This window comes from Salvelinus namaycush, chromosome 4, assembly GCF_016432855.1.
Source record: "Salvelinus namaycush isolate Seneca chromosome 4, SaNama_1.0, whole genome shotgun sequence".
NCBI lineage: Eukaryota > Metazoa > Chordata > Actinopteri > Salmoniformes > Salmonidae > Salvelinus > Salvelinus namaycush.
In genome coordinates, this window is record NC_052310.1 from 38,792,270 (window position 1) to 38,805,302 (window position 13,033).

The window sequence follows — 13,033 nt, forward strand, 5'->3', positions numbered from 1 at the left end:
ATGAACATCATTTTCTGACTTAAATCAGATTCCCTCAAGGTTTCTCTGATGTCCTAAAGACTCCAAATATACAGTGCTGTGAAAAAGCATTTGCCCCCTTTCTAGTTCTCTCTACTTTTGCATATTTTTGCATAGTTATCAGATCTTCAACCAAAACCGCATATTAGATACAGGGAACCTGAGGGAACAAATAACTCACACAATTATACTTATTTCATTTATTTCATAAACAAAGTTATGCAACATCCAATGCCCCTGTGTGAAAGAGTAACTGCCTCCTCACACTCAATAACTGGTTGTGGCACTAGCTGCAATGACTCCAACCAAACGCTTCCTGTAGTTGTTGATCAGTCTCTTAGATCACTGTGCAGGAATTTTGGTCCATTCTTCCATGCAGAACTGCTTTAACTCAGCTACATTTGTGGGTTTCCAAGCATGAACTGCTCGTTTCAAGTCCTGCCACAACATCTCAATTGGGATTAGGTCTGGACTTTGACTAGGTCATTCCACAACTTCTAAGTTGTTTATTTTTTGCCATTTTCATGTAGACTTGATTGTGTGTTTTGCATCATTGTCTTGCTGCATGACCCAGCTGCGCTTCAGCTTCAGCTCACAGACAGATGGCCTGACATTCTCCTGTAGAACTCTCTGATACAGAGCAGAATTCATGGTTCCTTCTGTTAAGGCAAGTCGTCCACAACATTCACCTAAAATTAACCTTACAAATAGCTGTGTTGGGTGATTTGGAAAGCCATTGTCAGTCAATCAATAATATAATAATACTTAAAGGAAAGGTTTTCATCTTTAGCTCACAATTTGTGGATACTATGCGATTATAAAGGTTAAAAATGTAAAACATCACAGTACAATTGAAAAATAAATGGCACATGGAAACCAAACGAAGGTGGTCTATGGTGATCGGTGGGATGGGCTGAGAGTGGCGAAGGGGTGGGATAAAAGAGCTTATTTTCAGTCATGTATTATTGTTATGTGATTGCTGTATGTAAAAGTAAGATGTACGTAAAATGTGTGTGTAAAATGTATTTGTAAAATGTATGTATATGTAGCATAAAAGCTGTAAAATGAAGATGGGTTAATAATAAAAAATTATAATAACTTAAACATTTAAAAAATCATGTAAAACACTAGTATTTCACACAGAGTGAATCTATGGAACTCATGTGACTTGTTAAGCAAATCCTTACTCCTGAACTTATGTAGGCCATAAGAAAGGGATTGAAAACTATTAACATTTCAGCTTTTCATTTTCGTTAAAACATTTTTTACCTAAAAACATAATTCCAAATTATAGGGTATTGTGTGTTGGCCAGTGACATAAAATGTCAATTTAATCAATTTTTAATGAGATAAGTAAAATGTTGGAACAATAAGACCAAAAAATTGTATGGAAATGTAATGTAAATGTTTTCATTACAGTGCAATTAATAAACAACCTTAAAATAATACAAAATAATAAAAAAGTTGTCCAGGTCCTGAGGCAGCAAAGGATCACCAAAACCATCGCAGTACCACCACCATGCTTGACCGTCCGTAATGTGGAATGCACCGTTCGTGAGGTTCTTATTGTGGAATGCAGTGTTTGGTTTTCGCCAGGCAAAATAGGACCCATTTCATCCAAAAAGTTTTACTCTTGACTCATCTGTCCATAGAACATTCTTCCAAGAGTCTTGTGAATCATCCAGGTGCTTCCAGATACTTTTTGGCAAACTTGAGTCAACTTTTTGGATGAGAAGGGTCCCATTATGTATATAAGGAGATTGTCTACAAATAAGATTTAGTTTACATTCATGTTCACATATACTGATGCTTGTTACACTTGGGTCCTATCTAATTCTTTCAGCAAGCGGTTCAATTGCCAGTGCAAACAGGAGAGGGAAGACGCGACATCCCTGTCTTTTGCCCCTTTCTAAAGCAATTTCATCAGATAATGTATTATTTGTGTATAATTTTGCTTTAGGTCAGTTATGTAATATTTGTATAATATGTATTATTTCAGCTGGAAAGTTGAACGCTTCCAAAGTTTTGAATAGAAAAGGCTATTCCAGACGGATGAAAGCTTTTTTGGCATCAATTGAGAATTATTGGTAGATCTTTGTCTTGTTTTTTGCATTTTGTATTAAACTGAAATGTTATTGAATTTGTTTGTAAGTGTCTATTTTTAATAAACCCTGTTTGATTGATATGTATCAAGTCTGGTAAGTGTTTTACCATTCTATTGCTTATAAGCTTTGTAATTGTTTTATTGTCACAATTTATTAAACTTATGGGTCTATAATCATCAGGGGACTCTCCGGATTTTCCTGGTTTTAATATAACTAAAATAACTGTTTGATACATGGAATTAGGAAGTACTAAATTGAGTGACGTGTGTGTTGTCATTTGTGTAAAAATTTTGTTGTCCCAAAATGTTGAATATAATTCTGTGGGAAAGTCATCCATTCCTGGTGCTTTTCTCCATGCTAATGTTCTAACAGTATCTAATCTTTATTTTTGGATGATCTCTGTTTTTAGTGATTATTTTTTGTCTGATTAGAATTGCTTCAGGGTTGTTAAGTCTAAGAAGGCTATAGGATCCGTCCAACTGTTGTTCAATTCTGATTTACATACATTTTCATAGACGCTTTCAAAATTGTAATTCATCGCTTTGTTGTTCCTAATTACCGCATTTGTATCTTTTAAAATGACAACTGTTTTAGCTTGTATTCGTTTTGTGAGAGCTTTGCTTTAAGTAGTATGCTATATTTGAGTTTAACCTGTAGTTGTTGGCTCTCTTCAAAAGTAAAATATTGTATTCCTGTTCAGAAATGTTATTTTCTTCTTCACGTCGTAAAGATTTTTTTGATGGACTTTTTCTAAGATAGTGATTTATTTTGCCCAGTATGACATTATCATTACCCTAATGTATGCCTTAAAGGCATAACAAATTATATCGGGGCTTGGCTTTTCTCTGTTTTCTATAACTACATTTGTAATGGTAAAGGTTTTAGTTTTTTGTTTACATATTTAACACATTTCGGGTCCAGAAGATGCGCTCTTTTCATTCTCCAAAGCTGTTAGTGTATTAGTGTTAGTGCTAAGTGTATTTTCTATTGGTGTAATTAAGCATGATACCGGAGAATGATCCAATATCACTATATCGTGACATTTTTTTATCCAGTAAAATGTTGAGTGCATTTTGGGAAATAAATATATAGTCAATTCTTGAATAGATGTTCTTATATTGAGAAAAAAAGGAACAGTCTTTTGTAGTAGGGAATAGTAATCTCCAGGTGTTCTGTAAATTATTTGTTGAGATTAAATCTTTTAGCCTCTCTAAAGTTGCCTTTTTTGTTACTACTTCTGTCAATCTTCTCGAATGTATGATGTAGGTGGGTTTACAATTAAATCAATATTTTTCACCAACGACCTTCTTGGTCCATGTGCTGGGTTATAACAGCAAATGGTGTATTCCTATTTATCAGGATGCCTACACTTCTGATGTTACTACAGTAGGTGGCAGCATAGGCCTCTCCAACCCAGCTCCTCTTTAAATATTCAATTTCTCCTTTTTTTATGTAACTCTTGCAAGAAAACCACATCTGCTGACAATATTTTTGAGTGTTCAAAGAACCATATGCTTTTTTTCCCATCATGGAGCTCACACACACACACACATGTTGGTCTATGCTTGTATAGAATCAAATGTAAAACTTCTTAAACTGACAGTTCTCGAAATCAGGCACTAGAATTACTTTTTAAAAAATGTATATGTTTACATTACTTATTTTATTGATTTTGCACCGTTTAATGTCAGAATACAGTCTTCCAGACCTTCATAGGACCATGTAACCGTCCTCTGTATAATAAACTAGTTTTTCCTTCCCTCTGGTGGTCGACTGCATCATTACATCAACTTATATCACTTCACAGATTTATCTAGCTCGACTGCTTCACGGTAATAGACATGGCAAAGCAATCGCTGAATTTGTCTCAAGCAGATGTATCTAAATACATAACTTTCATAGCTCTACAATAGAGGTAGAGGTTAAACCTAAAATAAGTAAAGAAGTAATTTTGTGTGGAAGTCAAACTTTTGTTTTATGTCGGAGGCAGACACATTGCATGTGCTCAGAACAACAAAACCGAGCTCTTTACATAGCCTTTCTCCCCTTGTCTATAGGAAAGACTGTTTAAATGGCCCAAATGTTGTTTAGACATTCCCAAATGTAACACATTGCCTGCTTAAAGTCATAGCGAAACAGTACAAAACTGCTATCAGCTCGACTGGTTTTAACACGATCTGTTATGATTGAATAACCAAATAAAACATTTTAGCAGACATGACATTTGAGGGCGGTGGGCATTCCATACAATGGGAGGATCATAGTATAAATACATAGTAATTGTATACATTACATACAGTATACAGAGCGTGTGGGTATATGGGCTGAGCAGACATTTAATACAAACAATTTAAGACCCTAAAGCAAAGTACATCTTTGTGGTTGAGGCTTCAACTCCTCTCCTAATATATGCCCAAAAACTGTGGATTATATAATTGTACATATTGTACATTGGAGAAAGACTGCAATTTAAGTAGTGTGGTCAGTTTGTATTACCTTATAAATAAAATACAATTATAGTGGCTGGTGGGGATCTACTTGGGAGATTAGGGGTCTGAGAAGTGACTGATGACCTCCAAGTCACCCCATCCCAATCCCCAGGAGAAAGCCCCTCTCATTCTCACCAATTACCACCATTGAATGTTAGTTATAATGACAAACAAAGATAATAATGATTCGACATCCTTTCCTAATCTGTCTAGAACTCTTATTAATTTTACAGCGGGCTTGCAAGTTGCAATTTTCTTTAAATAATTACAATGTAGTATAATTAAATCCTTCTCTCTCTCTCTCCCAAACCAAATCCAACCCTCTCTACCCCTCCCAGTTCTCCCCCCTTTACCCCACCCAAGCCAAGCTTGTCCCACACTCCTATCCTTACCCACCCTTGCCCACCCAAGCCAAGCTTATCACCACCTCCCAACCTTCGCCTCTCTTACCCACCCAGGCTAAGTTTTTTCCAACATCCCTTTATTTTCCCCCTCCCTTTATCTCAGACACTTTTACATCCCCTCTATACATCTACTTACTCATCCATTCTCTTTCATTCGCACACAACATATAGCCTCCGCACACTCATTCTCTCCCACCCTCCTACACATATTAATATTCACCTTCCTTCACTCTCCTGTTCATATGCAGACACATACACACACATGCAGTATACCCAATCACACCCTCTCGCCCTCTCGCCCGCCCACACACACACACACACACACACACACACACACACACACACACACACACACACACACACACACACACACACACACACACCCTCTCGCCCGCCCACACACACACACACACACACACACACACACACACACACACACACACACACACACACACACACACACACACACACACACACACACACATTGAACAATTATTGACATACATGCTATTTTTCCTCTTTATAGTGTCTTTTCAGTGACCATGTATCTCATTGGCATTGGCTAATTCTAATTCAACAGTTACTTGAGGACAGTAGAGTCTGGATTGTATTGGTGGGGGGGGAAATAATATTGTCACAATTTACAATAAGCTGGTCTTGGGGATCACTGTATGTAGCCTAGTGTGCTTATCACCTTTTCCGGCTGTTCAGGGCTTCATCTCGTTTGTGAACTCCATTCTCTGTGTTCGCTTCCAGAGAGTCTTAACACTATATTGTAGGACGGATGTTACTAGCCAAACTGGTGTCACCGTTATCAGTGGAATTCTCCAGGGAAGTTTCTTGCTGGACCAGATCTAGTTTGTGGATGTCTGTCCCTCAATGTTGCTGTTAACAGAAGAGCCGGTCTGCGTCTAGACGGAACTTATCGAGCAGGCAGCCATTCTCGCACATATGATCAGCCAACTCTGATAGTTAGGAGTTAGGAGTGGTGAGTTTTCTCAGTCTTGAATTGATCAGATAAAAGTGAACTGCAAACTGTGCTATGCTCCTTACTGACATGGATTTAGCTAAATATACAGATTGAAGGCATCATAAAATATTAAAACCAAATTTAAAAGTGATCACCAAATAGCGGGGTACACTCTTAGAAAAAAGGGTTTCAAAAGGGTTCTTCGGCTGTCCCCATAGGATAACCTTTTTTAGTTTCAGGTAAAACCCTTATTGATTACAGGTAGAAATATTTTGGGTTCCATGTGGAAAGATTTATATATGGAACCCAAAACGGTTCTTCAAAGGGTTCCCCTATGGGGACAGCCGAAGAACCCTTTTAGGATCTACACTGAACAAAAATATAAACGCAACATGCAACAATTTCTAAGATTTTACTAAGAGTTATAGTTCATGAAAGGAAATCAGTCAGTTTAAATAAATAAATTAGGGCCTAATCTATGGATTTCACATGACTGTGAATACAGATGTGCATCTGCTGGTCACAGATACCTTAAAAAAAGGTAGGGGCGTGGATAGGTAAACCAGTCAGTATCTGGTGTGACAACCATTAACCTAATGCAGCACAACACATCTCCTTCTCATAAAGTTGATCAGGCTGTTGATTGTGGCCATTGGAATGCTGTCCCACTCCTCTTCAATGGCTGTGCGAAGTTGCTGGATATTGGCGGGAACTGGAACATGCTGTCATACACTTAGATCCAGAGCATCCCAAACATGCTCAATGGGTGACATGTCTGGTCAGCATGCAGGCCATGGAAGAACTGGAACATTTTCAGCTTCCAGAAACTGTGTACAGATCTTTGAATTGGTTTCTGACAGTTGTAGAAATTGTGTGGTTGTTACATCAGCTGTCCTGATGGCCAGTGTCAGACGATCCCGCAGGTGAAGAAGCCGGATGTGGAGATCCTGGGCTGGCATGGTTAAGCATGGTCTGCGGTTGTGAGGCCGGTTGGACGTACTGCGAAATTCCCTAAAACAACATTGGAGGCTTATGGAAAAGATATGAACAATCAATTCTCTGGCAACAACTCTGGTAGACATTCCTGCACTCAGCATGCCAATTGCACACTCACTCAAAACTTGAGATATCTGTGGCATTGTGTTGTGTGACAAAACTGCACATTTTAGAATGGCCTTTTATTGTCCTCAGAATGAGGTGCACCTATGTAATGGTCATGCTGTTTAATCCGTTTCTTGATATGCCACACCTGTCAGGTGGATGATTTATCTTGGCAAAGGAGAAATACTCACTAACAGGGATGTAAACGAATTTGTGCACAACATTTGAGAGAAATTAGATCCAAGAACAAATTATTATTTCTTCACAAGTTCACCTCTGGTCTCGGCCCTGCTCACCCCACTGACTTGATTACTCTAGATTAGAAAGGCTGGCATGATAATTGCAGCACAGCAGATCTTTTACCCTAATCTCTTTCATGGCACATTGTGCGCCGATATCTTGGACAGATGTTCTGCATTGAAACGAGGCCTACTCTGATCTGCAACAATGCCCTTACCCAGTCCTCTATGGCTGCTCCTTATATGCCTGGTCAGGCCACTGAACTTTCTTTCTTGACTCTCTCTCACTCTTAATCTCGCTCTCTCTCAATATCTAAGTATTCTCTCTCTCTCTCTTTCTCTCTCTCTCTCTCTCTCTCTCTGTCTGCCTCACTCTCTCTCTCTCTCTCTCTCTCTCTCTCTCTCGCCACCTCCCTCTCCCTCCCTCTATTTTTCTCTCCAACACTGTCCTCTCCCCCTTCTCTGACATCTCCAACAGGGATATTTCTGATGACATAATTAACATAGTGCTTATTGGAGGGTGGGGAGGTCAGGGGTCAGTATTTGGACAGGCTCTCACCACTCTCTGATATTAAGGCTAATTGAGACAACTCTGTGTGCACCTCTGTCCTCTCCCTGGTGCTGGCTGGTCTTTGGCCTGTGAGCCGGATTGCTCCCAGCTTGTTACCAGCCTGGATCATGATAGGGTGGGTCATCAAGGGGATACAAGATGACTGCTGGGGTTATGAGTGACTGCGTGAGAGGGAGATAATTCAATGGTGGTTCTTGCATATAAGTACAGTTAAAAAAAATACATTTTGATGGGTTTTGGTTCCTTTTGTATGTGTATTAGAATATCATGTGCTGATTTAGATCAAAGTTGATAGGAGTGGTGCCATTTGTTCAAATATGCCTCAAGTGGAGAAGACCCCTCGTCCACTCCAATGATGTTATCCCATACCCCTTTTTGTTGAAATGCATCAAATATGTCAATGTAATGTATTTTACTACTTCATACTTTTTCTGCCATTTCCAGGGAGGACAGAGTTGAGAAGGAACAGGGAGAAAGACTGTGCCCAGTTTGACCACAAGAGGGCAGACTCAGAGGGCATACTGGTAGGCTGCCTACTCACTCACCAATAACCATACCCGTACCAGACCTGTTTCACTGGCTTCACCTGGGACTACAGATACATCCTCCCCTCCACAGGTTTTTCTCCGCGTTTTCCAAAATGTCTAGAAGATGGCCCATTTGGTCAAGTTATGGTATTCCCCTCAAAACCCATCTACCAAGGCAGGGAGCCATTGGCCTCTCACTCTGTCTACACTTGCATGATGGTGAACATAGCTCAAAGAGATAACACATTTCTCTATGGGATTATGGAAAGCAGTCGGATAAATGTGATATAGATGAACAAGATTCTACTAGATGCCAAAAAACTGTGCCATTTTCAGCTGATTTTCCAGCCTTGTTCTTTGTGGAATGTTTCTAGAGATGAGAGGACAGAGCAGTGGGATTGGGACTGGGGGCCTGAACAGAGACTCTTTCATATCAGGAAACCAGTCAATTGAAATAAATATATTAGGCCCTAATCTATAGATTTCACATGACTGGGAATACAGATATGCATGTTTGGTCACTTAATACCTTAAAGAAAATGGGACTCACGATGGGCCTCAGGATCTCATCATGGTATCTCTGTGCATTCAAATTTCCATCAATAAAATGCAGTTGTGTTCGTTGTCCATAGCTTATGCATGCCCATACTATAACCCCACTGCCACCATGGGGCACTCTGTTCACAACGTTGACATCAGCACACAACACCATACACGTGGTCTGCGGTTGTGAGGCCGGTTGGAGGTACTGCCAAATTCTTTAAAACGACGGCTTATGGTAGAGAAATGAACAATCAATTCTCTGGCAACAGCTCTGGTAGACATTCCTGCACCCAGCATGCCAATTGCACACTCTCTCAAAACTTGCGACATCTGTGGCATTGTGTTGTGTGACAAAACTGTACATTTTAGAATGACCTTTTATTGTTCGCAGCACAAGGTGCACCTGTGTAATGATCATGCTGTTTAATCAGCTTCTTGATATGCACACCTGTCAGGTGGATGGATTATCTTGGCAAATGAGAAATGCTCACTAACAGGGATGTACACACATTTGTGCACACAATTGGAGAGAAATAAGCTTCTTGTGCATATGGAACATTTCTGGGATCTTTTATTTCAGCTCATGAAACATGGGACCAACACTTTACATGTTACGTTTATATTTTTGCTCATTGTAGAATGGAATAGAATTATAATTTTCCACACAATGTGGGAATTATAAAGATAATAACAATTCATCTCAGATGCATGTTCTACTGTGCAAGTGTATCTCTATAAATATGTAATTTAGGAGTATGACTTATGATCTCTGACCTGCCGTGGCCCCAGTAAGTGTTTGATGCTGCAGCTCTGAAAGGACATCTGCCCCGCATGGTTGGACGAGGCTCTTTGAAGTTGGCGGAAGTTAACCATGGGGACCACAACAGAACATCTCTCTGTCTGTCTGTGGGCCAGGTCAGACCTGCTTCATGTCATGATCAATTACAGGCCAGTCTCCTTAGCTTGCCTCGTTAGACAGTTATGCTCAGAGACACACTGAAAACGTTTTTTGTTCTTCACTGGGTGAGGCTTATGGGCAAGGGTTCGGATGTCATTGCATGGTCAATTCCCTGTGTTACTCTCCTTACCGTTTATGGAAAGTCTCACCTCTCACGTTCTCATCTCTTCTCACCTTCCTGTTCATCTTCATTGATAACCAATTGCTTTGATCCGAAAGGTTCTGGTGCCATTGGTTCCATTATAGCAGTCACTGACACTCTGTCTCTAGTGACGCAGGTCTACAAGACAGGATGCTGCCGTCTCCCTTAGTGCTGCTCCGCTTACACACACACACACACACACACACACACACACACACACACACACGCGCGCGCGCGCGCGCACGCACGCACACACACACACACACACGTCTGTTATTCCTCCAGCTGTCACCACGGCAACAGAGCTTGACTGTCTCAGGGTTCTGAAGCTTCCTGGTAAAAATAAACAAAGTCCAGGAGCAGAATCAACCGGAGGAGAGGGAGAACGAGAGGAATGAGAAGTTCTTAGTTCTCACAATGCCTTGGATTCTCCAGCCATACATCATACGTGACCTACGATATTGTCATGCATCTCTCATTCCATTTACCGTGTCAGGTGCAACAAATGAGCTGTGTCCCTGGTCCTCCCAGGTCCAGAGTGTGTAATGCTCTGTGTTTTCCCTGCGTTTCAGTAACCTGTGCTGATTGCTGGGGAGCGTAGGAAACACTCAGCAGACCTCCTCGTGTTGACAATGCTGGCCTTTGTGGTTGGTTCCTGGCTGGATTCAGAGCCTTCTGTAACCAGAGCAGAGCGGTGGAGGCCGTCTTGCCTGTTTAGCCCTACAGTGAGCAGATGGCACCTTCAGCACATTCACTACAGTATGCTGTATCAGGGGATGGATGCCCTGGCCTGGGGGACTGTGTGTGTGTGTGTGTGTGTGTGTGTGTGTGTGTGTGTGTGTGTGTGTGTGTGTGTGTGTGTGTGTGTGTGTGTGTGTGTGTGTGTGTGTGTGTGTGTGTGTGTGTGTGTGTGTGTGTGTGTGTGTGTGTGTGTGTGTGTGCGCGTGTGCATGTGTTTGTTAGGGGTTAGGGAAAATAGGATTTTGAATGGGACTGAATTGTATGTCCGCACAAGGTTAGCTGCGCAAGACTGTGCGTGTGCGTGCGTGCGTGTTTGCGTGTGCGTTTGTGTGCGCATCGCTGTCAAACGCACAGTGATAAATGAATTATAGTGAAAATAATACAGGGCCAGAATATAGCCTACAGTAATCATACAAAGCCACAGACAGACACTCACATTCACAGAAAAAGAGAGAGCGTTTTAGACAGAGAAAGCATGCTGTCGCTTCTGGATTTCATTTCCAATAATCCTCAAGCTTAGTGAGTTCAACACTTTCTTTACACACGCTCGTATTTTTCACTCCGACGTAGCATAGCCTATGAAACAAACATGCGTGCATCTCATCCAAAACAGACAACATTGTAAATCAAGAAATCGTTTCAATCGGAAAAATTGTCAGGCTAGATCCGTCCATGTTCTAACCACATTACACGCCTGTCTATAACAACTTCTTCCCAGTGACATTTATGGTCCAATAACTTTGCTGTATATCATTCCTCTACTGTTTGTCTAGTCTGAAGAATATCTGTAGGAATTGTGGCATTACAAAGGTTTGGTTTATAATTAGGACCAAGAGTTTGTTATGACCACATGACCTGACCAGGAAAAACTCCATGTCCTAGTTATGGGCCACTTATTTCCTGGTCAGGTCATGTAGTCAGGAAAAACTCCTGGCTCTATACTGTATAGATAATCATCTGGCCAAGAGGCAGCCTAATTGGGCATTGTTAGTGAGTTTTAATGATGACATCTCCCCCTCACTCATGACCTAGACCTGTTGACCTGACCAGACCACCCTTCTTCTTGGATCCTAGTCAGAATGACCTACAAGGTCCAGGGTGGAATGTTAGTGTGTGTGTGTGTGTGTGTGTGTGTGTGTGTGTGTGTGTGTGTGTGTGTGTGTGTGTGTGTGTGTGTGTGTGTGTGTGTGTGTGTGTGTGTGTGTGTGTGTGTGTGTGTGTGTGTGTGTGTGTGTGTGTATGTATTTCTCAGCTTGAAGATGGTGGAGTATAAAACACATTTGCCCTTAGAACACCAAGAAGAGGAGGGTGTGTGTGCATGCGTGTATGTGTGTGTATAACAGAGTGTGTCCATGCCTGCTCGCGATGGTAAATACAAATTAAGTATGCAGGTAGGAATATGTGTATGTTTTAGGATGTACAGTATATTTTCAATTCAAGGCACTCTGACGAATAGACCATGTAGTCTTTTCCTGCAGTCAATGACCAAAAGCGCCCTCTTTTGCTCCATGGGTGGAATGTTATTAATCATTTTCATCATTTCAAAATTCATTTAAAGGAAAAAATTTGATTTGACGGAAATCTGGTGTTTCTATGTCAAACAGTTTTGTGTAATATTGGGATGCAAACTCAAAATTGACAAAGCATTGCTGTTGAACCAGCCTTAGTATGCTAGGCCTAGGTTAATGGTAGCCTACGGAGGGTTTGAAAGAAGCAATCTATTTTTTAAAACAACATTTCTAAATAGGACGGGGTCAGACGCATGATATCATAAATCACTTCTCTCGTTCGATGGCACTACGTGCACATGTAGGCATAAATGTCTTTACGCATAACATTTGCACGTCTCTACAAAATACTAGGCTCATATCAATTGTATCATTGCCTATGTGTGAGGCAGATTCTCAAAACAATTCTGCATTTGATATGCCATTATAGGAGGATGGAATAGTTTGGAGGAGCTGTCCTTGGTAATCAGACGAGTGGCGCTCTTTGAAAATGGGGATGGATTAGCCTGCTTGAACAAGCAAAACGAAGTATGCTGGTATGTGAATAGTGAATAATGAAAAAGCATGAGGGGAAAAAACGTCCAAAATAATTCAAAGCACTCTCAGTTGACTTTTTAAAACCTAATTTATTCATAGGCTACTTGGACAATGGCCAGGATAAACAAATGCACCTATGCGATGCTGCTAAACCAGCATTGATTAAAGATGCAGTCCGGG